We start from the raw sequence: 6,000 nt of genomic DNA, 5'->3' as shown, positions 1-6,000 counted from the left end.
TACCAACAATGAACTGTACTGTTGGCAGCATGTAACCTAGTAATACAGCATGGCCCTTGCAAGGTCACAGTGTAATCCAACTAAAGGGCTGAAAGTTAGATTAAGCTTATCCCAAAAGAAAATAATTCTGAACTAATTATATTTAAATCAAACTTGTGGCACAAACAGGAAACTAGATTTATTCCTTATAAAGGTTTTTTAGTAGAGAAGCTGCCCAGTGGAGCATACAATATGGTTTTCTGGCATAGGGACATAACAATTTGCACTCCCAGACTGGCAATAAGTAGATTCAGGCAGTGGCATAACTACTCTGCGCCGGGCCCCACTGGCACAGAGTAGCAAACTCACCTGGCCCTCTGCCCTCCCATCAGCCTGATGCGTGCCCCCCCCCGCCCAGTCATGTATAAATCCCTGCTCACCTCTGCTCTCCTACCTCAGAGCTGGCGTGAAGCAGGGATTTTAATGTAAAATGGGTGAAGCAGGCCCGACGGTCCAGGCCCCTTTGCCCCCTGCCTTCCCCCCCATGACCATGTAGTCTGCTTTCTCACCACTGGTCAGAGGGGCTGCTGTAAGATGCCACAGATAGTGGGGGCTGTTTGGGCCTCTGTGTACTTGAAATTCAAGGGCCTATTTTGGATTTCAGTCTGGACTTAAGTATTTCAATCATATTTGCTCTGCCTGTAGATCACTAAACCTTCTATCACTAAAGTTGATTTGCATTTGATTATTCCTTTATTTCTGTGCCACTGGAAAGTAAAGTTCAAGCTAGGTCATGCAAGAAGTATGTATAATGTAAAACTGCCACAAGGGAGCAGAATGTGGAAGTAATAGCCCAAGAGCTGATTAACATGACACCTTAGCATGCCAGCAATTACTCTGTAATACTAAGCTTATTCTAACAAGGACATGACGCACTCTGAAAAATAATCTTCCTTGAAATCAGTCTACTGTATAGTTTTGCAAAATGCTCTCGTATTAGATGGGGAAGAATACTTGGCTTATTGGTACATTGCTTGATATTTTCAAGCAGATGAGTCAGAAAAATGGTCATTTTTCTTACTTTTAATAAATAACCATTGGTGCAAAATAATATAGCAAACTTTGCAGTGGAAGACGTACCAAGAGTAGGCCAAAAGAAAGGCTTGTATTTATGTTATAAATAATAAAAGTACAGTTTGTATGCTGTGTATTTCATAATGCACTTTTGCCTTGCAGCACTGAGGCCTGAGCCCAGTTCCAGCCAGAGAACTATCTACAAGGAGTGAATGATGAAGACCAGGCCCTGTAAAGCCCTTCTAAAGAGATCTGACACCAGAAATTAAACCTATTTTACATCTGTTATAATATTGTCTCTGCATGCTGTTTATTATTTTGCTTTAAAAGTATTTGCCCGATGCCTTTACATTCCCTCTCTGATCCCCATGTTCCTCTATGAGTGGGCTGCCATATTTGTGCCGCAGTAGGCCATTAGCATTAAAAGCTGTAACTGACAAGTTGGGAAAGGACAGTCAGGTTTAGTAACTTTAAGTAACAATTACTAACAAAAGCAGCATTTTTTGTATGCTATCCTTTGCTTAACAGGCAGCCATGCTAGAGAAATTACCTGGTGCTAAACAGGTTCCCTCTTAGGAGAGAGCAGGAGGAGCCTGGCAGCAGAGTTTCAGATTCATTACAGGGGAGAGGGGTGGGAGGCTGGTTAGTAGGAGATTGCAGTAATCTAAATAGGAAAGGATAAGGGCATGGATTAGTGTTTTAGCAGTTATTTGTGAAAGAAAAGGACGTGTCTTTGCAATATTGCTGAGGAAAAAGCAGCAGGGTTGGCAGTGGTATTAATATGGATAGAGAAGGAGAGGGGCTGCTCAAAGATAACCCCCAGGCAACATGCTTAATTACCAGGGTTAATGATAATAGTAATGGTGAAAGGAGAATAAGGGCTGGGTTTGGGTGGGAAGATCATGAGCTCTGTTTTAGGTAGGTAAAGTTTGAGGTGGCGTTGGTTCATCCAAGAAGAGATAGCCAGGAGGCAGTTAGCAATCTGGGTTTGAACATCAGTGGTTAGTGCAGGGGTGTCTAAATATATCTGGATGTCATCTGCATATAAGTGATATTTATGACCAAAAGAAGAAATAAGGTCTCCTTACAAACACAGAGCCCTGAGGCACTCCCACACTAAGCTGAATTGGGGAAGAGGATTTGTTGGAAAAAAACCAGAGAAGGAGCAGTTGGAAAGATTGGAAGAGAAGCAGGACGAACATACTATAGCATTTTTAGGAACTTGCTAATGTCAAAAGTTAGTTGTAAAAATTCTCAGTTCCTTGGGGTTCTTGTTGACTATTTTAGGGCATAAAAACTAGAACCAAAAGTCTAGATGGGGCTTCTATGCTCACATAAGCCCGTAAGCAGGGCTAGACTACCCACAAACCTAAATGGCCACACAGAGGCCAGCTTGTTGTTATGTGTATGCAGCCAAAACAATGGCCTTCACAACTGATATCTGACTGGGCTTGTACAGTTATCAGTCTCAGTCAAGAGGTTGGAAAATTTCACCAAGAGCCAAAAAAAAAAAAATGCAAACAAAAAAGTTTTATGTGGGGTTAAAAAAAATCTATATACTGTATATGTCTGAAAAGTAACTACCAACTTCTATAACAGAGGGTCTCTGCAGGGCAGTTTTGGAATCATCCTTCCAGTCCATCAAAGCTAAATATTTGACTATGTCTTTATGTTTGTCTAATGTAATTATTAATCAACAAATTATTACTTTGCTGTTGCTTCTAACCCCCGCCACCTACTTTCTGTGAAGGTATTTTTGCTCTACTTGCAATTTTTGACATGATTAGCCTGACATTGCCTCCTAGACTGGTTTGCCAAATGCTTCCCTTAGTTCTCCCATTGTGTTCTTATCCCCTTCCAAGAAACTAAAAAGAGTGTGGCCAAGGGGATATATAACTACTAGTGGGCTTTCCATAGCCAGAGGAACTGCATTGGTTTTCTCACAGCCTTTACAGGAGATACCAATAAACTGTGTCAACATAGACATTTTCCTGAATATTTCTGCAAGGAAATATTCAAATATATTAGCCCTTTCAGTGCCTATTGGTAAGGGAAGAAAGGGCATTTTTTGTGAACCATAATTCAAATTTTGGGAGTTTTAGCCCTAAAACACTTGAATTGTGGAAAAAAATTGAATTCTAATGTGGATAAATCACCCCCCCCCCCATGTGTGTTGTTAAACTGTGCACAATTGGACAAGGGGGCAGGGCGCGATATTAAACCAGCACTGATATTATGGTGAACAAATTGGCCACAGAGGTGAATGATCAGATGGCACAGGCCATTGCTTATGGTGTCTGTGAAATTAAATTTGCTGGGATTGCACCAGAAGATGATCTACCCAACTGATTTGTTTAATGACAGAGGCCTATTCCCTTTAATTAGAAAGGAATTTAAAGGGGTTGTACACCTGTACACTTTTAGTATGATGTAGAGAGTGCTATTCTGAGACAATTTGCAATTGGTCTTCATTTTTTATTAATGGTAGTTTTTGATTTATTTTATTTTTGTTCTGCAGCTCTCCAGTTTGGAATTTCAGCTACCTGGTTGCTAGGGTGCAATTTACCTTAGCAACCAGGGAGTAGTTTGAGAGATTGATTGATATATGAATAGTAGAGGTGCTGAATAAAAGGTAAGTAATAAAACAATGGTATTGTTTATTGGTTTTTGGGGTCAGTGACCTCCATTTGAAAGCTAGAAAGAGGCAGGAGAGGAAGGCAAATAATTTAAAAACCAAAACAAATTTGGCTATTCTGTAACATATTAAAAGTTAACTTAAAGAGCAGACCAATCTGTGCATAAGTGTGCAAATTAAACACTCTGTCAGAAATGGAAATAAAGGAAGAAGGTAAATTCTTTGTTGTGCTGCTGCTTGATATGAAACTTCCTAATGTTTCAGACAACAGTTCCCCCTAGCTCTATAAAGTGGAAATACTGAGAAGAACAAGCACTGATATTTTGAAAGCTGAAAGACTTTGTGATGCTTTTTAACAACCTAGAGGGTCATTTATACCCATGCATATTTACAGGGTTCCTCCTATAGGTATAGGAGCTCTGCATTACAGGAAGGCCATCTTACATAGGCTCCTTTTAATTAAATATCTAACACAGACTCCTATTAATCAAATGGGTTTCAGAATAACAGATACCTGTACACTTACATTAATTTGCGTACAGATTCATCAAACATTCTTATTTAGAAAAGTTTAAGTAAACCAAAGTGATATAACAGGAGATCATTTGACAGATAGAAGATAGCTGAATGTCTTGAAAAATAACCTGACAGCCCTTTGTACTTTTATTGAACAGCAGGGGTCATAGTCCTGACATAATTACTCATAGAAAGTGAAATTACAAGTACTGACCTGCCGGGCAGAGGGCAAGTCCCTAACAAACAGTGCTATTTATGTAACACCTTCCAAGCTAATTGTGTGTTTCTGCACACTAAAGGGATTGCCCTTTCCTCAGAGGAAGCCGACAGCGGCAGCAATTCCTTTTGCTTGCCCACTGCAAGTATGAACATCTATAAGTGTTTCTTTTTGTGTTTTTACCTAGGATTAGATGAAATAGATTCTGCCACTGTGCCATCGCCACTACTGAAACCCTAAAAACCGACAGGCTGATTCGAATGATTTGCAGACTAATTGCATCACACGACAAACAAAATAGTATTAAATCTTGTGCCTGCATTTTTGTCTGCCAAAAATGATAAATCTCCAATCTTCTATGAACAATGTATAAACAAAACAAGAAACAAATATATAGTATATTAGGGTTTAGATGGCATACCCCAGTGATAACAATAACATATTTGGTGCACACATGTACCTTAGAAAACAAACCAACTCTGTGACATCCAGAAACATATTAATGGGATACATTTAAAGTTCCCTATAGGACATGTAATCACTAAGGCAGTGATCCCCAAGCAGTGGCTTTGGAGCAGCATGTTGCTCACCACTCCCATGGATGTTGCTATAAGTGGCCTCAAAGTAAGTGTCCCCCTGCAATAAATTCTTTGGAAGGGCCCGGCGTTCACAGGTAAGCCGCCACCCCCTGCCCGCCTGGTGGAGTCTGCTTCCTCTATAGTTACGCCACTGAGTAAACCATTTAAATATTCAAAAACTGTAAGAAAAAATAATAAATCTAAAACGTTTGGGCATATATTTATAACCACAAAAGTTCTCCTTTAATCTGCAATAGAAACCAAATACTAAAGCTTTCCATTTTTAAGGGTAATTTAGTAAAGGGAAACCAAACCGCTGAACACACTAGGTCACCCCTGAATTGGTGCATGGGCAGAAACCCCTGGTATACTCAGTGTCGGACTGGGAGAGGCGGAGCTCCCCTAAAAAACCCAAGCTAAGGGCTCACTATTGTGGCCAATACAGGCTTGCCACCCCTCTCCCCGAGCCTAGGGCTCATCCCTCTAGCCGCTTTTGGCACATTGCACAGTACTGCCCCCACCAGGTTTTCTCCCAGTGTCCCAGATAGTTCCTTATGCCTTCACTTTGGAAACACATCCATGATGGTTTGTTCCTCCATATGCACTTCAGATCAACATCACCTGTTGCACAAGTTTGCACAAGTACCTCCTCAATATAGAGTTTTGGCCAATGCAGAACCAGGACAATGTTGTATAGCTGCCATTTAGATCCTGTCATGTTACATATATGTGTACAGCAACTGTGATTCCCACCATGTACCCCACGAGCTGACATAGACCAAAGAACCAGTGAATTGATGATATTCTACACTCAAAGAACAAAAATATCTAATAAATGTCATTTAATAAATGACATTTATTAGATATTTTTGTTCTTTGAGTGTAGAATATCATCAATTCACTGGTTCTTTGGTCTATGTCAGCTCGTGGGGTACAGCTGTAGGCTCCTTATAGCACCTTACGTAAATGGCTGGTATCTGGAAAGCAAGCTCATTCAGCTG

The sequence above is a fragment of the Xenopus tropicalis genome, chromosome 1 (genome assembly GCF_000004195.4).
Source record: "Xenopus tropicalis strain Nigerian chromosome 1, UCB_Xtro_10.0, whole genome shotgun sequence".
Lineage (NCBI taxonomy): Eukaryota > Metazoa > Chordata > Amphibia > Anura > Pipidae > Xenopus > Xenopus tropicalis.
Note: the sequence above shows the minus strand (reverse complement) of the source record.